This window comes from Gorilla gorilla, chromosome 13, assembly GCF_029281585.2.
Source record: "Gorilla gorilla gorilla isolate KB3781 chromosome 13, NHGRI_mGorGor1-v2.1_pri, whole genome shotgun sequence".
NCBI lineage: Eukaryota > Metazoa > Chordata > Mammalia > Primates > Hominidae > Gorilla > Gorilla gorilla.
Genome location: NC_073237.2, coordinates 87,535,908 through 87,560,270, shown reverse-complemented (window position 1 = coordinate 87,560,270; position 24,363 = coordinate 87,535,908). Strand labels below are relative to the sequence as shown.

The following is a 24,363-nucleotide window of genomic DNA, read 5'->3' as shown; positions in this document are numbered from 1 at the left end:
TTACCAGAAAGATCTGGGGAAGGACTGGCCAAGGACAGGTAGGATGAAGCCTCACCAGGAAAGAGAAGCAAGGAAATCATAACAGAATAAAACCAAAATGAAACACAGTACCTGCCTTCATTCTGAACTAACTCGTTCCTGACCTGCAGCCTAACCTGGAGCCCTGGTTCCTGTGCTCTGCCAGAGGAAGCCTGTGAGCTAGGACAGAGCAGATGCTGCCTCTGATTCCAATGCCAACACCCCTGACAAGCATGGACACTGAGCAGCCTGCACACGCATGAATCCAAAATCTGGCTCTGGCCCGACGGACAGTCAAGGAAAGAAAGAAGTCACAACATAATTTAATACTCGATAAGTACAGGGATACCCTGCTTTATTGCACTTTGTAGATATTGCATGTTTTATGAAGGCTTGTTTTGTGGCAACCCTGCATCAAGCAAGTCTATTGATGAGCACCATTTTTCCAACAGCATATGCTCATTTTGCACCACACTTGGCACTTGGTAATTCTCACAGTATTTCAAGCCTTTTCATTATTATATCTGTTATGGTGATCTGTAATCAGTGATCTTTGAAGTCACTGTTATAATTGTTTTGGAGGCACCACAAACCGCACCCGTATAAGATGGCAAACTTAATATACGTAGTGTGTGTTCTGATTGTTCCACACACTGGCCATTCCCCCATCTCTTTCCTTCTCCTCAGACCTCCTTATTTCCTGAGACAAAGGAATAGTAAAACTAGGCCAATTAATAACCTTACAATGGTCTCTAAATGCTCAAATAAAAGGAAGAGTCCCCCATTTCTCACTTTAAATCAAAGCTAGAAATGATTAAGCTTAGTGAGTAAGGCATGTCTAAAACTGAGATAGGCTGAAAGTGAGGCCTCTTGCACCAAATGGTTAGCTAAATTGTAAATGCAAAAAAAAAGTTGTTGAAGGAAATTTAAAGTGCTACTTCAGTGAACACATAAATGATAAGAAAATGAAACAGCCTTATTGCTGATGTGGAGAAAGATTTAGTGACCTGGATAGAAGATCAAACAAGGCAAAATATTCCCTTAAGCCAAAGCCTAATCCAGAGGAAGGCCCCAATTCTCTTTAATTCTAGAGTTAGAAGCCTGAAGGAGGTAAGGAAGCTGCAGAAGAAAAGTTGGAGGCTAGCAAATGTTGGTTCTTGAGGATTAAGGAAAGAAGCCATCTTCATAACATAAAAGTGAAAGGTGAGGTAGCAAGTGCTGATGTAGAAGCTGCAGCAAATTATCCAAAAGATCTAGCTAGGATTATTGATGAAGGTGGCAGTTCTAGACAACAGATTTTCAGTGTAGACAAAACAGCCTTCCATTGTAAGAAGATGTCGTCTAGGACCTTCTTAGCTAGAGAGGAGAAGTCAATGCCTGGCTTCAAAGCTTCAAAGGACAGGCTGACTCTCTTGTTAGGAACTAATGCAGGTGGTGACTTTAAGTTGAAGCCAACGCTCATTTACTATTTCCAAAGTCCCAGGGCGCTTAAGAACTCTGCTAAATCAACTCTGCCTATGCTCTGTAAATGGAACGACACCTGGACGGCTTCATATCTGGTTTACACCATGGTTAACTGAATATTTTAAACCCAGTGTTGAGACCTACTGCTTAGAAAAAAAAAAAAGTTCTTTCAAAATATTACCACTCGTTGACAGTGAACCCAGTCACCCAAGAGCTCTCATAGAGAGTAACAAGGAGATTAATGTTTTCATGCCTGCTAATACAACCATCATTCTTTTTTCTTCTTTCCAGCTTTTAGGTTCAAGGGGTACATGTGCAGGGTTATTACATGGGTAAATTGCATGTCACAGGGGTTTGGTGTACAGATAATTTTGTCACCCAGGTAATCATCAGAATAGCCAATAGGTAGTTTTTTAATCCTTACCCTCCTCCCACCCTCTTCCTTCAAGTAGGCCCTGGTGTCTGTTGTTTCCTTCTTTGTGTCAATGTGTGCTCAATGTTTAGCTCCCACTTATAAGTGAGAACATGCAGTATTTGGTTTTCTGTTCCTGAATTAAATTGCTTAGGATGATGGCCTCTAGCTACATCCATGTTGCTGCTAAAGACATGATTTCATTCTTTTTTATGGCTGCATAGTATTCCATGGTGTAAATGTACCACATTTTGTTTATCCATTCTACCACTGATGGGCACCTGGGTTAGTGCCATGTCTTTGCTATTGTGAACAGTGCTATGATGAATGTATGTGTGCATGTGTCTTTATGGTAGAATGATTTATATTCCTTTGGTTATATACTCAGTAATGGGATTGCTGGGTTGAATGATAATTCTAAGTTATTTGAGAAATCTCCACACTGCTTTCCACAGTGGCTGAACTAATTTACATTCCCACCAACAGTGTATGTATTCCCTTTTTTCTACAACCTTGCCAGTATCTGTTATTGTTTGACTTTTAAGAACAGCCATTCTGACTGCTATGAGATGGTATCTCATTGTGGTTTTGATTTGCATTTCCCTAATGATTAGTGATATTGGGCATTTTTTTCATATGCTTATTAGCCATGTGTATTCTTCTTTTGAGAAGTGTCTGTTCATATCCTTTGCCCACTTTTTTTGCTTATTGATTTGTTTAAGTACCTTATAGATTCTGGATATTAGATATTTGTTGGATGCATAGTTTGCAAATATTTTTCCCCATTCTGTAGGTTGCCTGTTTTCTCTGTTGATGGTTTCCTTTGCTGTGCAGAAACTCTTTAGTTTAATTAGGTCCTACTTGTTAATTTTTTGTTGTTGTTGTTGCAATTGCTTTTAGAATCTTCATCATGAAGTTTTTATCAGGGTTGATGACAGAATTGTATTTAATAGGTTTTCTTGTAGGGTTTTTATAGTTTTCAGTTTTACATTTAAGTCTTTAATCCATCATGAGTTGATTTTGATATATAGTGAAAGGTAGGACTCTAGTTTCAATCTTCTGCATATGACTAACCAGTTATCCCAGCATCATTTATTGAATAAGGAGTCCTTTCCCCAGTGCTTGTTGTTATCAACTTTGTTGAAGATCAGATGGTTATAAGTGTGGGGCTTTATTTCTGGGCGGTCTAACCTGTTTCATTGGTCTATGTATCTGTTTCTTTACTAGTAGCATGCTGCTTTAGTTACTGCAGCCTTGTAGTATAGTTTGAAGTTGAGTAGTGTGATGCCTCCAGCTTTGTTCTTTTTGCTTAGGATCGGTCTGGCTATTTGGGCTCTTTTTTGGTTCCAAATGAATTTTAGAATAGTTTTTTCCTAATTCTGTGAAAAAAGCATCGTTGGTAGTGTGATAGGAATAGAATTGAATCGGTAAATTGCTTTAGGCGGAATGGCCGTTTTAACAACATTGATTGTTTCTATCGATGAGCATGGAATGCTTTTCCATTTGTTTGTGTCATCTTTGATTTCTTTCAGCAGTGTTCTGTAATTCTCATTGTAGAAATCGTTCACCTCTCTGATTGGCTAGGTATCAGAAATAAAATACATAGGTGGCCATTGTAAATGGGATTGTGTCCTCGATTTAGCTCTCAGCTTGGATGTTATTGGCGTATAAAAATGCTACTGGCTTTTGGACATTGCTTTTGTATCCTGAAACTTTGCTGAAGTTTTAAAATCAGATTTAGGAGCCTTTGGGCAGAGACTATGGGGTTTTCTGGGTATAGAATTATATTGTCTCCAAAGAGAGATAGTTTGACTTTCTCTCTTCCTATTTGGATGCCTTTTATTTCTTTCTCTTGTCTGATTGCTCTGGCCAGAAGTTCCAGCACTATGTTGAATAGGAGTGGTGAAAGTGGACATTTTTGTCTTGTTCCAATTCTTGATAAGAATGTTTCCACCTTTTGCCCATTCAGTACAATGTTGGCTGTTATTATTTTTTATTCCATTTTGTATGTCGTCTGTTTACTCTGTTGATAGTTTCTTTTGCTACAACGTCATTCTTTCTTATAATGTTTGCCCATGTTATTTTGAGGTATGTTCCTTCAATGCCTAGTTTGCAAAACCACCATTCTGCAGCCCACAGATCAAGAAATAATTTCAACTTTCAAGTCTTATTGTTTAAGAAATGCATTAGGCTGGCCGGGTGTGGTGGCTTTCGCCTGTAATCCCAGCACTTTGGGAGGCTCAGGCAGGTGGATCACGAGGTCAGGAGATCGAGACCATCCTGGCCAACATGCTGAAACCCCGTCTCTACTAAATATACAAAAAATTAGCCGGGCGTGGTGGTGGGCGACTGTAGTCCCAGCTACTTGGGAGACTGGGGCAAGAGAATGGCGTGAACCTGGGAGGCAGAGCTTTCAGTGAGCCGAGATGGTGCCAATGCACTCCAGCCTGGGCAACAGAGTGAGACTCCGTCTCAACAAAAAAAAAAAAAAAAAAAAGAAAAGCATTAGGTAAGGCCACAGCTGTCATAGATAGTGATTCCTCTGATGTATCTGGGCCAAGTAAATCGAAAACCTTCTGGAAGGGATTAACCATTTTAGATGCCATTTAGAACATTTGCGATTCATGAAAGGTGGTCAAGATATTGATATTCTCAGAAGTTTGGAAGAAGTTGGTTCCAACCCTCACAAATGACTTTGAAAGGTTTAACACTTCAGTGGAAGAAGTCACCGCACATGTGGTGGAAACAGCAAGAGAACTAGAATTAGAAGTGGAGCCTCAAGATGTGACTGAATTTCTGCAATCTCATGATCAAACTTGAATGGATGAGGAGTTGCTTCTTATGGATGAGCAAAGAAAATGGCTTCTTGAAATGGATTCTACTCCTGGTGAAGATGCTGTGAACGTTGTTGAAGTGACAACAAAGGACTTAGAATATTACATAAATGTAGTTGATAAAGCAGCAGCAGGGTTTGAGAGGATTGACTCCAATTTGAAAGAAGTTCTACTGTGGGTATAATGCTGTCAAACAGCATCACATTCTATAGAGAAGTCTTTTGTGAAAGGAAAAGTCAATCAATATGGCAAAGTTCACTGTTGTCTTATTTTGAGAAATTGCCACAGCCACCCCAGCCTTCAGCAATCATCAACATCAAAGCAAGACCCTCCATTAGCAACAAGATTATGGCTCGCTGAAGGCTCAGATGATCATTAGCATTTTTTAGAAATAAAGTATTTTTAAATTAAGGTATGTACATTTTTTTAGACATAATGCTATTGCATGCTTAATAGACTATAGAACACTATAAACATAATGTTTGTATGCATTGGAAAACCAAAATATTAGTGTAACTAGCCATATTCTGATATTTGCTTTATTGCGGTTATCTAGAACCAAACCTGAAATATTTCTGAGGTATGTTTGCAACATTCTCAAAAAATGCAAACCTTAAACCCTGAATTTGAGTTACAGAAAGCCAGAGACACATATATACTTACATATGTACATTTATTCAGATTTATCGAAGACCAAGTTACTCTGCATAAAGTTCCAAGTGGCATTAAATTTCATTTAGAAATAAGAATTTTTGAAACAAATGTTTATAAGCCATATCATACTTTTCCTTCTCTTTTTAAAAAACATTTTCTGAAAACAACTTGACCTTTTGCTTAATGACTTAGCATTTTTTTTCCCAGGAGAGGTGCCCGATGAGCTCCCAGTCATGTGGTTCAGGGCGGGCTCTGGAAGACTCACAGAGGAGACTCCTCTGAGAAACCAAGAAGGTTTCTCTCCAAGTCGGGATCTGCTCTGCTCAGGATGCTCCTCCAACACACACAGTGAAAAACTGAGCACCTAGAGAGCAACACCAAAAACCCATGGCCAATAATGGAGAAACAAATCAGGTGACAAGTTACCCCCAGACCCTAAAATGCACGCGGTGGTGATAGGGCACCAACAACCACAGAGTCCCTGGAATTGACATCCATGAGGGAGGAGATGGGGGGAAGTAATGAGGCAGAGCCCAGCCACCTAAGGCAGGAGACCCCAAATCGGCTAACCAGAGAGGGCGGCTGGTGGATTGAGAACAGCAACTGTAATATGCTGAGTGAGTCCATGACCCTGCCTGAGATGAACCCAGGCTACGCATGGTTCCTACCATCAGGTCAGATCATACCGGGTGACATGCAGGCACTTTGACCATCCTAATAGTCCAAGGGGCAGTGGAGCCATTAGAATCAGCTCGGCCTCCAGGCATGCCTTCATCCCTGGGTCAGCGTGAAGGTGCGGAAGCTGTGGTTCTGCAGAGGAGATCACTTAAGAAGGCCCGGGCCTCACCTAAACTCTTTAATTGAGGGCCTCTGGGGCGGAGTCCCAGGCCTGCTGATTTCTTCATGCTCCCAGGCTAAGAAGTAGTTAAAGTTGAGGACCACTTCGGCGAGGGAGAAAAAAAAGCATACTTTTTGAGGACTCTTCCCAAATAAGATTCCTTTTTCCTCTGGTTTGTCACTATTTGTTAGCATCTGTGAGTGAAAGGGATGTGAGGGTTTGATTTGGCCTAAATTCCCCTTTAGAAAATTCCCTTTGGGAAGAAAAAAGGCTCTGATCATCAACCAAAGGCCATATATTCTAGTCTCGGCCCCCACCACTTGCTGGGGTCCTCTGGGGAGCTGTGGAAAGTTCTGGCATCCTGCCGCACCTCAAGGCTCTGCTGTGGTCATCTTGGGTTCTAGATGCCCCCGAGGGTGGTAATGTGCAGTTAGGGTACCCTGGACTCCAGGCAGCCTCAGTAAGCCTTTGCAGGGCAGGACACTCTTGTCCCTGTGTGCAAGTCATTGCTTCATGTAATTTGCGTAAATACAGGCTCTTTTCTACCCAAGATTTATCTTTTTAATTAGTTAAGCTGCTATGTTATAGGAAACAAACATTGACCCTTAAGTACATAATTGGCACAATTGAAACAATTAAATTATTTTCCCCAGGAGAGCATTCAGCAAAGCAATTCTTGCTGTAGAAGGAACAGCACAAAAAGCTGGAAGGAAATTGTGGCATGCGTGAAAGATAACTTGTCAGCGTTTGCAGTCTACTGAGATCCCCGCTGCAAGAAAAGGCAGGATTTTCACTTGCTTCTTGGCCCGCCTCTGTTGTCCAGAATCCAGGACAGGTGACAAGAGAAGCGGATGTGATCTGCACAAGCTGGTGCAGCTGGGTTGGGAGTTGCTCTTCCTGGACAGACCAGGAAGGGTGCTGGAGGGGAGGGAGGAGGAGAGAAGTTTTAGGAGAGGGGTGCTGAGCAGTCAGGGACCTGTAAGGTCACATTTCTTTCAGGTATTCTTTCTAGGTGTACTGAATGGGAACATTGTCTGTCATCCCTAGACTGCATTAAAGACCTAAACTGCTTCCATTTATCTTTGGTTGTTGGACTGAAGTTTCTAATGTACCTGGTGACACAGAGCACAGCTCTGTGTTTTTATGGGTTGCTTAGTTCAAGATCTGGATGAAAGAAGCCTGAACCCATTTTTGTGCAAAAGCCTAAGGGTGTACAGCAGGGATGCTCAAACTTTTGTTTTTATAAGAACCCACTTTTATATTAACTAGGTTTTCTGTGTGTGAGAAGAAATGCTTGAACATGGAAATGAAAAGTTCTAACTGTAGGATGGAGTTTACAGTGAGTATGAACCTCCCTCCCCACCTCCAATCCCAGGGCCCCTTCCATCTGTACTCACACCTGTAATCCCAGCCCTTTGGGAGGCCGAGGCGGGTGGATCACTTGAGGTCAGGAGTTCATGACCAGCCTGGCCAGCATGGTGAAACCCGATCTCTACCAAAAACACAAAAATTAGCCAGGTGTGGTGGCACATGCCTGTAAGCCCAGCTACCTGGGAGGCTGAGGCAGGGGAATTGCTTGAACCTGGGAGGTAGAGGTTACAGTGAGCCGAGACTGCACCACTGCACTCCAACCTGGGTGACAGAGAGAGACTCCATCGCAAAACAAACAAACAAACAAACAAACTTGTGAAAGAATGAAAAGCTTTTCCAATTATCGGAAAGGAAAGACACCTACAACCCATAATATTGTCGACTCTCTACTGAAGCAGGCATTCACAGAGGCTATGAGTGGAGTATAAATTATTGCCATCTCTTTGGGGGAAGATGAGACACTATCTAAAAAAAATTTAAAAGAAATATGTCACTTCCTGGAACTTATCCAACAGATCTACTTACATAGTTCGTAGGAGAAAAGGCTCATGGCATGTGGGCTCATAGTTGCATAGGCAAGGGGGCTTTCCCCAAGGCCATCTTTGTGCCCCCAGTGGCTTAGTGTGTTACCTTCCTTGTAATTTGCATTTCATAATTATTCATTCTAGCAAAATTCCTTTCATTTTGCCACTTTCTAGTTGTTTGGCCTTGGAAGATCATTGAGTTTCTCTTCATCTCAGTTTTCTCATTGGAAAATTGAAGTGTGCACTATTTGCTGTCTAAGACTACTCTGTTTACCATGACTCCATGATAAATTACCCAAAAATATGGTGGCATGCAACAATTGTTTTTTATGTGCATGAATTCAGTGGGTTGGGAATTCAGACGGGAATTCAACTGAAAGACACTGAGGCTGGGGGCTTGCATACCCTGCAGCCTTACTCATGTTATGTGTCTGGTGATTGGAGCTGGCTGTTGGCTTGGGGGCCTCAGTTCTTCCCCATGCTGTCACTCCATGTCAGCTAGCTGGGGTTCCAGCAAGCATCCATGAGAGACAGAAAGCCAGGTGTAAACTCTATGGCTTTTCCACAACTCCCCATTTAGCTTTGGAAGTTATACAGTATCATCCCCACTGCATTCTGTTAGTTAAGATACTTATAAAGTTCTGCCCAGGCTCGAGGGAGAGGTACAGTAGTCTACTAGGGCTGCCATGACAAAGTACTATAGACTAGATGGCTTAAACAACAGAAATTAATTTTCTTACAGTTTTGAGAGTAGAAGTCTGAGATAAAGGTGTCAACAGGGTTGGTTTCTCCTGAGGCCTGTCTCCTTGGCTTGTAGATGCTGTCTTCTCCCTGTATCTTCATGTGGTCATCCCTCAGTGTCTGTCTGTGTTCTAATCTCCTCTTGTAATAAGGACACTGTCATATTGGGTTAGGGCCTACCTTAAGGACCATATTTAGCCTTACTTATCTCTTTAGAGACCCTGTCTCCAAAGGCAGTCACATTCTGAGATACTGGGGGTTAGGGCTTCAACATATGAATTTTGGGGGAACACAATTCAGCTCATGACAGGAGGGAACATAGATCCCACCTCTTGAGAGAAGGTTAGCATCACACGATACAGAGAGCTGGTGGGATGGCTCATACCAACATCATTGTCCTTGGAAAATAAAATCAGCCAACATGACCTACAACACCATCCTGATACAATTTAAATGACATAGATGAAGGTGATTAATAATGACAGCATCATACTGGTGTAATGTACGTGCAGTAACTTACTGGCCTCAAGGATAGGCCTCTGGTTGAAGTGCCCACATGCCCGGGATACATCTCATCACCTAGGTGGATGATCTGAGCATCTACTGTGTGTAAAGATACACATGGCTGGGATTTTGAACATGAATAGACGTGACCCTTTGAATTAACCTTGAAAACAACTTGTGACTCTAATCAGGTTTTTTTGTTCCTATCTCCCATGACATAGGGCTCAACTCTAAGCTTTCAGAAAGCATCTCTTGAAAATAAAATCTTGGATGTTGTAGCAAGTGCTGTGTACATGCTCTTCAGCTCCTAGCCCCATCCTACTACTGTGAAAGTGCATGCCTGTAAACTGCCACCCTCCAGCATCTTTTTCTGGCCATTAGAGCCTGATTTTCCTGAAGATTCAGCAGGTTGGAATGCCAGAGAAGTAATGCCCTACCTGCACCCAGCAGTGTTCCACCAGTGGCTATGGGAGTGGCTCACACACTCCAGCTACCTTACCTCATGGGACTGGAACCTGGAGTTCCCAAGAGGGATTAGGCTCTAGTTGTCCATGGGGCAGCTGTTTTATTGTCACCTTCCCTGTCCTGTCTCTCTTCCTGTCTCCACTCCCTACAGTGCTCCCAGAGATAACTTCCCAATTTGCTGCCTGCCCTTGGATGTTATTTTAGGGTTGGCTTCTGAAGGAACATAAAGGAAGACAGACAGATATGCTGGGTAGCTATGTGTAAGATCACACTGAAACATAGCCAAGAACAAGGCACTCAGCCACTCCCAGGTTTAAAATCAAGTTTCCTACGTTGTCTCTCTGGTCTGAATCTGAGTGAAAGCCCAGGCTCCTGCGTCACCTGGGCCACCTAAGGATCTCCCTCCAGCCTCTGGGTGCTGAAGCTCCACCTGCCCTCACCACATCACAGGAAACCGCGAGCACATCCTCCTGCCTTCTCCAGCAGTCTCTTCAGTGAGCGCCTGCAGAACTGCATCTAGAGCACAGGGCCAATATTGTCACCTTCCCTGTCATGGCTTCCTTCCTGTCTCCACTCCCTACAGTACTCCTGAGAGCTGGGAACACTCCCTGATTCGTTTTATCTTCTGCACAACTGTTTGGCTGGAATAGGAAGCAAATGGCATGGAATTTGCATATGAAAAGCCATTCCCACCTGTGTCCTTGTGTCTGTAAGGATAGGAGGATCCAATCTTCTTATCTGGTAATTGGTCAACTGGGACTGAGGGTTAGTGGGAAACCTGTGTGCCCCTACAGGCAGGAGGGGGACGGGGTGACCCTCTCCGGTGGCTCTCAGTCTGCCAGTGTCCCTGGACTGTTTCCAAGCCCAGGGTTCATCTGGGACAACTGGGCAGGGGGCTATCGCTGCAGCCAGCCCCTTCCTGGGTGTACTGATGAATCAGGCTTCCCTGGGGCTCTGGGGAGGGTGATACCCCTTGCCCTCCCCTTCCAGAGCCTTGTGCACACCAGGTGCTCACCCTGGAGCTGCCTCCCTCCAGTCTTCCAGACTCAGGCTTAGCTGCCTCTCAGCAGCATTTCCCTTTGCCCACAAAGGCCTCCTCTCCTCTCCCAGCTGAGTGTTCACCACTCTTTATTTAATTTTAAACTTTGTTTGGGTTAAAGTGTTTTCTTTCCTCCCTGACCGTTTTTCTCATCTTCTGCTGCCTTTTCCTTCCAGTTGCGGGTTCTTAGGTTCTGAGCCTGGGAGGCTCAACAGTCCATCTGGTGTTTGTAGATGGCCTCAGGGGACCTGATGCATGTCCACAGGCCCTTTGGAGTTGAGGGGTGGATAGGACACCTGGGGGCACACCGTCCCCCACCCCGTGCTGCTGGGACAGGACACACTGACCCGAGGCCCCTTCCGGCTTCCTGTGTGGCTCCTGGCCTGGCCATGGGAGTTATGAAATCAGAACTGGTGACTGCCACATGCCTGGGGCCTCAGCCACAGCCAAAACCTAAACCAAATGAAGTCAAATCCCCACCTTAACCCATCTGGAAACAAAAACAGTCCCAAAGAAGAGAGAGACGTGAGCCATTTTGGACAGGTGTGTGATTCTGAAATTGAGGGAATGAGCAAGAAACAGAAATGCGCTCACCAGACCAGTTGCTGCATCCACTGGGCAGTCTGGAGCCGTGTGTGTGTGTGTGTGTGTGTGTGTGTGACGCTGACGAAGAGTTTTGAAACACTGAACTGACAGGGACTTAGAGGTGGAACTGTGTGACCAAATGCTTTTAAAAACGATTAAACTAACTTTACAGAATTCATCCTGAGGAGGGAGAAATGGGCCCTGTTGTAAGACTCTGGATGTGGGAATTAAAATGCATGTACTGGCTTGGCCCGAGAGCTGAATGCACTCTTAAGGAAACTGAATCTTTGCCACAGTCGGCAAGCTCAACAGCGATGATTAAACATTTAATCAGACGCATGATACTTTGTTGTGTGTTCATTGTGGCTACAGGAAAGGGTGCTGTAACAGATCTTTAAATAGCAAACCCGCGGCTAAATTTCACTTCATCCATCAAAGGCTGCTGCTATGCAATGACCTAATTTTAGCAGCTTATCAATCCCCCAGTGCTTGTTAGTTGATGTAACTTTGATCCTCTGATGCTAGATGACTTTTGTGCTGAATATAGCTAGAATTTAATATGAATCACTTGGATGGCTGCCCAGCTGAGCTCAACTGTATGAGAGAGAGAGAGAGAGAGAGAGAGAGAGAGAGAGAGAGAGAGAGAGAGAGAGAGAAATAGAGGATTCGGGCTACCGAGGTGAATAATAATATACACATAGGCTTCCTTTTTTTTTCTGGGGCAATCAACTCCATATCGCTAGGCATGTATTTCAAGCACAATACCCTTGGACTTTTGTTTTATTTCTCCCTCCTAAACAATGAGACTCTTCTCCCGGCAAACATACATAGGAGGTAATAATAAGCTGCTACTGCCAAGATCTGATGACAGTGTCAATAATTGCAAGACATTTTAAATGAATTTTTTCTAAGCAAATCATTGCCTTTTGCAGTGAGCGTTTATTTCTACATAGGAAGAGAGGAGCTGAGATGTTACGAAGGAGCAGAGAACATCTTTAACAGCCCTCCTCCTCTCTCATTTTCTAAATTATTAGATCGTGCTTTTTCGGCTTTCCTACTGTCTGGCTTCTCATCTGAATTTTGAGATTTCCTTCCGTCCTTCTGGCTCTTTGGCAGAACCACCTGTGTTCCAGGCATCCTTCCTGGACGGGTGTGGCTGTTGCCTCACTCTTCTCCATTTGCCCTCATTGACATTATTTCTACCCATAAAATAGGGTCCTGTGGTTTACGTTCTTCATTTTCTGAACCTGGCAGGTAAAGCTTCCTAGACAGGAGGCCTGGGCAGACCCTGAAACACACCGGACTCCTGGATGGGCCTGGCCCCGGACAGCCTGCTGGGGTCTTGCCCACCCTGTCACTCCACCACTTTCTCATCCAAGTTGGGAGAGTCTTTTCATTTCCTCTAATTTCTCCTTCCAGGATTTAACCACTGCCTGCTTAAAACCTCCTCCACTGCAGATTGGGGGTGGGGGGGTTGGGAGGAAATACAGCTTAATCTGACTTGGCCACTGGTTAGCAGCTTGGTAGAGGAGGAAACAGGACTCCCCATCTCAGGGAAGTCTGTGGATCTCAGGGTATTTCATCTCCCTGGGATTCCTGTGCTATTATCTAGGGTGTCCTTTGAAGAAGCTGTCATGGTACAGGAGGCCTTTTCAATGGATATAAGATGCCTTAAGATCCAGAGAAGAAAGATTCCTTTAAAAAGAGATAATAAGCTTCTGTAATAAAGTGTCCCAAATGAAATTTACTTTAAATACACCCACTGTTCAAACTAGCTTCTAGGTAGCTTGAGAAATGGCAGTGCCACAGCAGCGGCCCCCAACCTTTTTGGCACCAGGGACCGGTTTTGTGGAAAACAGTTTTTCCACGGATGGGGGTAGGGGAAATGGTTTTGGGGTGAAACTGTTCCACCTCAGATCATCAGGCATTAGTTAGATGATTCTCATAAGGAGTGCGCAACCTAGATCCCGCTCATGCCCAGTTCACAATAGGGTTTGTGCTCCTATGAAAATCTAATGCCACCACTGATCTGACAGGAGGCGGAGCTCACGCGGTAATGCTCACTCACCCGCCACTCACCTCTTGCTGTGTGGCCCAGTCCCCAACAAACCATGGGCCGATAGTGGTTCATGGTCCAGGGACTGGGGACCCCTAATCAATGGGACATTGTGGCTAGAGAGGAACAGAACATTCTATTTTACATTCTAACATTTCAGTAATAACAAAATACTATTTCTGCAGACCAGCCCTGTCAACACCTTCATCTTGTTTCACATTTGTGAAGGTCGGGGAGGTATCTGGAGCTTCTTGACGTGTCCGCTCGGAATGCTGCCTGTGGGCTGGTTCGGCTTCAGGCCTGCAGGTCAAGGTAAGGGTGCATCTGTGAGTGCCTGTAGAGCCAGCTCATTCTGAGATTCTGTCCTGGGAAAATCCCGCAGTGGGAGAGTTGGGGAGGGGCAAGGAGGGTCACTTGAGATTCACAGGAGAGGATCTCCGATGTTCATGCCATCCAATGCTCAGACTCATTGGTCATGGTTCAGCTATAACTGTAACGGGGCCAGGTGCTGGTGGAGTACTGGCACAGGAGGTGAGGGGCGTGTGGCATCCTTTGGGATACCAGGAGGGAAACATCAGTAGCATCTGGATAGAGTGGGCTTTTCCAGGGGTAAAGGAAGCCTGAGTATGGTTCAGCCGGATGCAGGCTGTTTCTGAATGTTGGAGGAGAAGGTTTGTGGTCACTGCTGAAAAGGAGCAGGAAATGGCCATGCCGGTCCAGCATGAGCAACCGAGCTCCCCGTTCCGACTGGACATTGATCTTGTCCCTGTGGGCCATGCATGTGACCCGGAGGCAGGGCCGTGGGGCCTGGGCTCTGCAGGCATGCACGGGCACGTGGTCATAGAGACCAGACTCCACCTCTCTGTCTCTCATTCCACATGGGACTGAGGGAGGTAGAGGGGTCAGAATTGCCATTCTGAGTCGGGGACAGAGAGCCCACAGTTCCAGAGAGAGGGACACCGAGTATCAGCCAGCAAGCTGCACCCATGACCCAGGGGCTCATATCTCACTGGCAGGAGTCTCAGCCCTGCAGCTGGCATAGCCAGGTGTGAAGTGGGGGGCTCCAGACAGGGCTCCCTGCCCTCTGGATTCAGGGCTGTTCCCAGCTACCTGAGCATGTCAGTTCTTCGGGCAGCCATTGCTGCCTGGAACCCAGAACTTCCTCCACAGTGAGCTGGGACCTATCCCCACCTGCTCCCCACTTGTGCGACACTCTCAAAGCTCATGAAGCAAGCATTTAAGGCAGTTTGGGTTAGAAAGACTTACATCTCAAAAAATAATAGCTTCTCTGACACCTCACATGGGCCCAACTATTCAGAATTCCTTTTTTTTTTTTTTTTTCCATTTGGCTGGTTCTGTGTAGTTCTTCAAACCTTGGCATGCTTATTTCACTTGTTGGGATAGACAGACCGATAAGCTTGCTGATCCCACCACTGGGGACAGCAGCGTCCACCAGGGACTGGCATATTCAGGTGAGCTCTCTTGATGGATTGATATCCACTGTATGTTTTTTGGTTTGAGGTTACCATGAGGCTTGCAAATACTATCTTATAATCCATTATTTTAACCTGATAACAACTTAACACTATTTGTATAAACAAACAAATAATCAAAAAGAAAACTAATAAAAACTCTACATCTTAACTTCATTCTCTCCACCATCCCCCCACTTTTAAAATTTTTATTGTTTCAATTTTACTTACTATGTCTTGAAAAGCTGTTGCAGTTATTTTTGGTTGGCTCATCTTTTAGTGGTTCCACTTAGGATATGAGTAGTTTATGCACCACAGTTACAGTGGTATAATATTTTGTGTTTTTCTGTGTATCTATTATGACCAGTGAGTTTTGTACCTTCAGGTGATTATTTATTGCTCATTAATGTTCTTTTCTTTCTGATTGAAGTACTCCCTGTAGCATTTCTTGTAGGACAGGTCTGGTGTTGATGAAATCCCTCAGCTTTTGTTTGTCTAGTAATGTCTTTATTTCTCCTTCATGTCTGAAGGATACTTTTTGCTGGATATACTATTATAGGGTAAAAGTTTTTTCCTTCTGCACTTTAAATAATGTCATGGCACTCTCTCCTGGCCTGTAAGCTTTCCACTGAAAAGTCTGCTGCCAGGCCTATTGGAGCTCCATTGTATGTTATTTGTTTCTTTCCTCTTGCTGCTTTTAGGGTCCTTTCTTTATCCTTGAATTTTGGGAGTTTGATTATTAAATGCCTTGAGATAGTCTTCTTTGAAATCTGCTTGGTGTTAAATCTGCTTGGTGTTGTTCTACAGCCTTCTTGTACTTGGATATAGATATCTTTCTCTAGATTTGGGAAGTTCTTAGTTATTATCACTTTGAATAAACTTTCTATCCCTATCTCTTTCTCTCCTCTGCAAGGCCAGTAACCTTAGATTTTCCCTTTTCAGGCTGTTTTCTGGATCCTGTCGGTGTGCTTCATTGTTTGTTATTCTGTTTTTGTTTTGTCTCCTCTGACTGTATTTTCAAATGGCCTGTCTTCAAGCTCCCTAGTTCTTTCTTCTGTTTGATCAGTTCTGCTATTAAAGGACTCTGAAGCATTCTTCAGTATGCCAATTGCACTTTTCAGCTCCCAAATTTCTGTTTGATTCTTTTTAATTGTTTCAATCTCTTTGTTAAATTTATCTGATAGGATTCTGAATTCCTCCTCTGTTATCTCGAATTTCTTTGAGTTTTCCTCAACACAGCTATTTTGAATTCTCTGTCTGAAATATCACATATCTCTGTTTCTCCGGGATTGGTCCTTGGTGTTTTATTTAGTTCATTTAGCAAGGGCATGTTTTCCTGGATGGTGTTGATGCTAGCAGAGGTTCTTCAGCGTCTGGGCATTGAAGAGTTAGGTATTTATTGTAATCTTCACTGTCTGGGTTTATTTGTAGCTGTCCTTCTTGGGAAGGCTTTCCAGATACTTGAAAGGACTCGGGTATTGTGATCTAAGCTGTATCTGTTTTGGGGGAGGCTCCAAGCCCAGTAGCACTGTGGTTCTTCCAAACCTGTAGAGGTACTGCCTTTATGGTTTTGGACAATATCCAGGATAATTCTCTGGATTACCAGGTAATCCTTCCCTTAATTTCTTCCAAACACACCATTTCTCTCTGTGTTCTGAGCCACCTGAAGCTGGGGCAGGGAGTGACACAAGCATCTCTGTGGCCACCACTACTATGACTGTGCTGGGTCAGATCTGAGGCCAGGAAAGCACTGAGTCTCTCCCAAAGCCTGCTGTAACCACTCCCTGGCTACTGCCTATGTTCGCTCAAGGCCCTGTAGCTCTAAAATCAGCAGGTGGCAAAGCCAGCTAGGCATGTGTCCTTCCCTGTAGGGCAGCGAGGTCTCTCAGGCCCTGAGTGGGTCCAGAGGTGCTGTCTGGGAGTCAGGGAGTAGAGTCAAAAATCTTAGAAGTCTATCTAGTGTTCTGTTGTATTGCGGCCGATCTGGCACTCAAACCACCAGATGCAATCCTTCCCACTCCTCCCTCTTGTATTAGTCTGTTCTCACACTGCTAATAAAGACATATCTGAGACTGGGTAATTGTTAAAGGAAAGAGTTTTAATGGACTCACAGTTCCACATGGCTGGGTAGGCCTCACAATCATGGTGGAAGGCAAAGGAGAAAAAAATATGTCTTATGTGGTGGGAGGCAAGAGAGCATGTGCAGAGGAATGGCCCTTTTATAAAACCATCAGATCTCATGAGACTTATTCACTATCACCAGCACAGCATGGGAAAAGACCTGCCCCATGATTCAATGATCTCCCACCGGGTCCCTCCCATGACATGTGGGAATTATGGGAGCTACAATTCAAGATGAGATTTGAATAGGGACACAGCCAAACCATATCACCTCCCCTTTACAAAGTCAGAGGAGCTGCAGCTTGCTTGATGTTCCACAGAGCTGCCAATGACTGGACAGATAGCTAGGGAGCCCCTCGCCCTACAGCCCCTGCCACTCCAGGCCACAAGAAATACTGCCAGATTGTCTCCAATGTTCCCTTAAGGTCCAAGGGCTCTTAAGTCAGCTTGTGGTGAATGCTGCCTGGCCTGGGATTCACCTTTTAGGGCATTGGGCTCTCTTCTGGCCCAGGGCAGGTCCAGAAATGCCATCTAAGAGTCAAGGCCTGGAATCAAGGACTCTAAGAGCCTAATTGGTGCTCTACGCCCCTGTGGCTGTGCTGTTACCTAAGGTGCAAGAAAGACAAAGTCCCCCTTTACTTTTCCTTCTGCTTTTTTCAAGCAGGAGTTTTGCCCTGTAGCCACCACAGTTGGTAATGTGCTGAGTCTCACCTGAAGCCAGCAAATATCAGAGGCTCACCAAGGTGCTCAATGTAGTGCCTGGGTATTATTGCTGGTTATTCAGGGCCCATGGGCTCTTCAGTTAGCAAGTGATGAATGCTGCCAGGACTTTTTTTTTTTTTTTTTTTTTCTTCAAGGCAGTGGGCTCCCTTCTGGCCCAGGGTGTGTCTAGAAATGTCGTCTGGGAGCTAGGGCCTGGAACAGGGGCCTCACAACTCTGACTGGTGCCCTATCTTGATATGGCTGGGATGGTATCCAAGATGCAAGGCAAAGTCCCCCCTACTTTCCCTCTCCTTTCCTCAAGTGGAAGGAAGGGGTCTCTTTTGGAGCCATGAGCTGTGTATCCCGGGGCTAAGGGTTGGGTGATGCTAGTACTCCCTTGGCTGCCCCAGCTGGTATCTCAGTATGTCTCGTCCCCACCATCCCTGTCCACTGTCCCTGGGTCTAGTTCAACACTAGGACCCACCTAAGAGTTGCAGTCCTTATGTCCTAGACTTCCTTTCAAATTTACTTGGAGACACAGAGCACTGTAGCCCTTGGTGGCAGTGGTGAGGTTTGCAGGCACTTAAGTTGGTACTGTTCCCCTCTGGCTAGGGCTGGTTTAAACACTCCCTCAATGGGTGGGCATCAGCTGAGTTTGATTGGGTTTTCCTTTCTCCTCTAACAGGATTGCACTGCGTTCAATGTCTCACAATTGCTGTGTTCTCTCTCCCACGGCATCTAGAGACACTCTGCACCAGGCCACTGCTGCCCAGAGTAAGGGAGGGGTGGTGTCTGTGATCCAGGACTGTTTTTCCTTTCTTCTCTCTTTTTTTTTTCTTTTGAGATGGAATCTCAAGCGATTCTCCTGCCTCAGCCTGCCGAGTAGCTGGGACTACAGGCACTTGCCACCACGCCTGGCCAATTTTTGTATTTTTTAGCAGCAATGGAGTTTCATCATTTGGCCAGGCTGGTCTCGAACTCCTGACCTTGTGATCTGCCCACCTCGGCCTCCCAAAGTGCTGGGATTACAGATGTGAGCCACTGCTCCTGGGCTTTTGTTTTGTTTTGTTTTGTTTTTGAGACAAAGTCTCACTCTGTCATCCAGGCTGGAGCGCAGTGGCATGATCTCAGCTCACTGCAACCTTCGCCTCCTGGGCTCAAGTGATTCTCATGCCTCGTCAGGCTCCGGAGCAACTAAAATTACAGGTGTTTGCCACCATGCCCGACTACATTTTGTATTTTTAGTAGAGATGGGGTTTCGCCATGTTGGCCAGGGTGGTCTCGAACTCCTGACCTCAAGTGTTCTGTCTGCCTCAGCCTCCTAAAGTGCTGGGATTACAGGAGTGAGCCACCATGACTGGCCCCTCATGGTGAGTTTTGGAACAGTAACCTCAGGATTCACCTGTCTACCTGTGTGCATGGAGGAAGGCGTGTTCAGGGCCAGCCGGCATGGCAGGGCATGTGTTTTTTGACCTCACCTCCTCTCCAGGTGGGAACTGCGGTGTGGTTGGTGTCACTGCTGTGCTGCCTTTTCTGTGTTTGCACGAAAGCGAAGGAAGGAGGAAGAGACAGGAGGTTGCTTACCTGGGCATTCTGCTCAGGGGATGGGGTCACCAGGACTTTTTCAGCAGAACTTCCTCCACCAGTTCCTCTCTCAGTGACAATCCTCACCCTACATGGGGTTTCTGATCTGGGTAGTAAGCCTGCACTCTGCAGCTGCCCAGAGGTCCATCTAAGAACATGCACCTTGTGATCAGCTTCTTGAAGGCCCCAGTGGGGCTTCTAAGTGGCCACCACCTTCTCGATACCCATCAGCTTTCAGTGCCACACTGTAACTTGCTTGATGTTCTGCAGAGCTGCCAACGACTGGCCAGACAGCTAGGGAGCCCTGCAGAGTACCATGACCCAGGTCACCAGGTCACCCCTCTGTCCTGGCTGATCATCCTTGTGATGGTCATCTAACCTGGCAACAGGGGTTACAGAAAAAATGCTCCCCACTCAGTTGATGGCGTGTTTTATACCCAGTGATGCCTGTGTTTACAAGAGCAGAGTTGATGAATAAGCCTGTGCTGACCTCCATGGGGAGACGGCCGGTTTTTGAGGCTCAGGGCACCTTCTATTTGTTGTGGACACCTGGCCCCGCGTGCCTCCCTGCTCTGCATTTTGTAGTAGCAGCCCAGTGTTGGCTGAGACATTAGCCCTTAAAGCATGCCCTCTTTTGGGAAATGAGCTGCTAGTTGGCTTGAAGGTAGGAGGCTGGAGCAGCTGCTGATTTAAATGTCATCAAAGTCTCAGGACACTCATGTAGCAGGGTAACATTTATGTACGAGTAACTACCGGATGGATATAGTCAGGGCAATATCTTCAGGAGGGAATGTGCAGTTTTCTTCTGGTTAAGCTCTAGAATTACTGCCACTTTATTTGTTTAGGAAGCATCAGAAAAAGGGTGACTGAAACATCGCTGGTCATCCTGTGGAGTGAGAGCTCGCACTGCCTGCTGAAGTGCACCCTCTCTTGGCGAAGGCACACTCTGAAGCCAAATGCACTCTCATCTCTTTGAAGAGTCCCCTTCTCTTCTTACTAAATGTGAGCTTGGGAGGACCTCTCCCTCCTGCAGAGTGCTGGAGACAGGTTTCCCAGAAGAGCCATCTTCTTCAGCAACATTTTCTTTTCCTGTGTAATCAGAGCCCTGCAGGAGCTTAATGCAAAGGAGAGAGAATTACACTTCACAGCAGTAGTTCATGCATGGTTTCTGGAGCTGGGGGCTGTGCAGGCCGTTTGCTCCCAAGCTGTAGTATTCTGGGGAAAGGTGTCAAAGTGAGGCTCGTGGGCTTGTGCTGTCAAGGGGCTAAATTGATCAAATCCCTCCAAATACTGATACATTGAAGAGGAGAAATCTTGCCTCTCTGCAAAGCTGGCCCCAGATGTCACTGTCCATTGCTGTGAGAGGGGACCTGGTAGATGCAGGGCATCCACTTAGAGGAAGGTGGCACCCCTGAGGTCCTTCAGGGGGACATTTGAATAGGGTGCTCCTGAACTTTGGCAAAAGGACTTAGGTGTGAGCTGAAGTGTGCTGCTGGGAGGACTGTCCTTGCATCTGCAAAGGCCTGTCTACTCTCAGTTGCTGCCTAGCCCTGTCTGCCTCCTGCAACAGCAGGAAGATGCCATGAAGGAGGCATTGTGCCTTCATTCACCCACCTGAGTGAGCTGGGTCTCCCAAGAGTCTCCTCTGTAGGCAGATGACTACTTTGAGAGGGCAAAGGGAATTGTCCTGGCTTTAGGGGGATTCAGGACTGAGGGAGGATGATCAGAGAGAGCGATGAAGACATATGGCTTCTCTTGGGGCAGAGCTCATGGGCTGAGAGCTTCAGTAAGAAGAGCAAGAGGCCCTGTAAAGAGATGAGATTACACCACAAAAGGACATGATGAGAACGAACGCATGAGTTCTGATTTCCAAGACATTGGCAGATAAATAAAAAAGAGAATCACCTTTATTGAAACTAGAATTTCTGGTTTGAAAGATGGAACAGTACAAGCCTCTCTCATAAAACAGAGCCAAGACAGCAAGTCAGTGAGAAATTCTGAGCAAGAAGATGAGAGATGCCAGGACCAGAATGCCAGACAAAGATATCAGGAATCTGGTATGGAGAAGGGAACAGATGGACAAGCAATAATTAAGGCACCAGCACAAGAAGACCACCCCATGGGGGAGAAAGACTTGACTTCTCACTCTGAGAAGTCTCACTGAGACTAGAAGACTCAACATGAAAAAATGTTGATTGTCCCCAAACAGATCTATAGATTGAATTGTAATTCCAATCAAAATGCTGATAGGATTGTTTGTAGATATGAACAAGCTTCTTCTAAAATGTATGTGGAAAAACAAAGGAACCAGAATAGCTAAAACTGTTTTGAAAACAAATAAAGATGGAGGAATCACACTACTCAATTTTAAGATATTATTTAGCCCTAATAATTAAGACAGTGTAACATTGGAAAAGGGGCAGACATACCAATGGAACAGAAGTCAGAAAGTCCAGAAGACCCACAAATACGATTGATTGACTTTTTACCTACCTCATGTTAGGCTTAGTTTGCAAAATGTCACAATAGGGATTCAGGGCTTCTATTGTCACCAACTGGAGAGGAAAGCAGCTTAAAATCTTAGACATGCATGTCCAACATGTATTATATGGTAAGAAAACTAAAAACTGTATGATACCCCTAAATAGAAGAAATATTAAAAATATGGATATTGGACCTTCAAACAAACAAATGGATCATGGGAATTCAGTATTTCTCTCTCTCTCACATACACACACACACACACATTTATATGTTACATATTTTACCAATCAAGACCCAATACATGGCTGAACATGTTAGCTGGCACCTATAATCCCAGTGTTTTAGGAGGCTGAAGTGGGAGGATTGCTTGAGCCCAGGAGTTCAAGACTGGCCTGGGCAACATAGTAAGATCTTGTCTCTACTAAAACAAAACAGAACAAAACAAAACAAAACAACTGATAACACGGAGATACTATGCTAGTCCATATTTATGAGTAGCAATTTCAGTAACCTCTGTAAGTAAACAAGAATGGCCCAAATGATGCCTATTAATATTGAAGATAAAACCTGTCAGTTCCATGGCATTGCAGCCAGTCTCCAAGATGGCACCAGATCATTACAACTTCCTGGTATTCACTCCCTTGTGAAGTGTTCTCCCACACTGCAGCATGCCTGGACTGTGTATGTAACAGAGTGTGGCAATTATAAAAGGCATCACAGTTTCCAGCCTGGTCTCTCTCCTGGGTCACTTGCTCTTGGCAAAGCCACTGCCATGTTGCGAGGACACTCAAGCTGCCCTGTGCAGAGGTTCTCATGGTGAGGAGCTGAGGCCTCTTGCCAACAGCCAGCATCAACTGGTTAGCTATGACACTGTTTGATCTTGGAAGCAGATTGTTCACTTCCAGTCAAGCTTTCAGATAACTGCAGCCTGACTAACTCAACTCTCTTTTTCTCTCTTAAACAAGTTTACTGAGATATAATTTACTTATCATTAAATTCACTGATTTCAAATGCATAATTTTACAATTTCCAGTACATTTACAGAGTTGCACAACTATCACCACTATCTAATTTTAGAATATTTTCATCATGCCCTAAAGAAACTCCCTACTCATTGCAGTCATTCTCTCTCCCTACCTTCCTTATCAGGCAAGGCAGAATTGTCTTTTCTGAAAACTTAATACGAATGGAATCATACAGTCTGTATGCATTTGAGATAGGAAAAAATAAACCAAAGTGTTTTTCCTACTCTCATACATTCAATACAACACAGAACTCTTCTAAGGCCAGAGGTATGGTAGGTTTTTCCTCACAGAGCTAGCAATTCTCCTGCAGACACAGCTGGGCATCCTATAATTCAATTCTGATATGAACTGCCTGGAGATAGCATCAGATCCCACAGATCTGGTGGCTCAGACCCACAAGACTGCCCCTCTTCAGACACCAATCACAGGTAGTAGGTTGTCACCTATATATATGGATGATTGGCTATAAATTGGAGTTCCCATGACCCTCTCTTTGGGTTTGATTAATTGGTGAGGATGAGTCACAGAAACACTAACTTGTGTTTACTCATTTATTATAAAGAATTTACTCATTTATTATAAAGAATATTACAAAGAATATATATGAACGGCTAGATAAAGAGATGCACAGGTATATTAGTTAGGGTTCTCTAGAGGGACAGAACTAATGGAATATATATATATAATGGAATATATATATAATGGAATATATATGTATATATAATGGAATATATATATATATATATATATATGAATTTATTAAGTATAGGCCATCTGCAGGCTGAGGAGCAAGGAGAGCCAGTCTGAGTTCCAAAACTGAGAAACTTGGAGTCCAGTGTTTGAGGGCAGGAAGCATCCAGCATGGGAGGAAGATGTAGGCTGGGAGGCTAGGTCAGTCTCTCTTTTCACATTGTTCTGCCTACTTAAATTCAAGCTGCTCGGGCAGCTGATTAGATGGTGCCCACTCAGATTAAGGGTGGGTCTGCCTTTCCCAGCCCACTAACTCAAATGTTAACCTCCTTTGGCAATGCCCTCACAGACACGCTCAGGATCAATACTTTGTATCCTTCAATCCAATCAAGCTGACACTCAATATTAACCATCACAACAGGATGAGGTATATAGGAAGGGGTGCATAGCTTCCATGCCCCCTCTGAGTGTGCCACTGAAACTGTCTTTGCAGAATTATAAGTAATGTGAGAAATTGAATGTGACTAATTCCATCTTGCTTCTAACCTCACAGGCTAAATTGTTTTGTTTTGTTTTTGTTTTTTGCTTTTTCTAGCCCAGGGACCAAGATAACTATGAGAAGGATTTAGTTTATAGTTAAACTTTGAGTCAAGGAAAACTGATCCCCACCCCACCTTATTCAGAGATTGAAGCTGCATTCCAAAAAAAGACTTACAATAGGGGCTTGAACTTTGCTAAAGAATAGGCATAGTTAAACAATATCCTGTCATCCTGTAGTGT

At 44.7% G+C, this 24,363-nt stretch overlaps 1 long non-coding RNA gene across 1 annotated transcript in view; it reads left to right on the top strand.

Moving 5' to 3' along the window:
- The window catches only part of LOC129524509 (uncharacterized), an 85,890-nt gene that overhangs the window by 50,833 nt on the left and 10,694 nt on the right, over positions 1–24,363 (top strand). The window contains exons 2-5 of the long non-coding RNA XR_010130277.1: positions 5,590–5,796; positions 6,874–7,559; positions 9,582–10,566; positions 13,691–13,817. This is a non-coding gene — a long non-coding RNA (uncharacterized lncRNA). The remainder of the gene's footprint in view (positions 1–5,589; positions 5,797–6,873; positions 7,560–9,581; positions 10,567–13,690; positions 13,818–24,363) is intronic.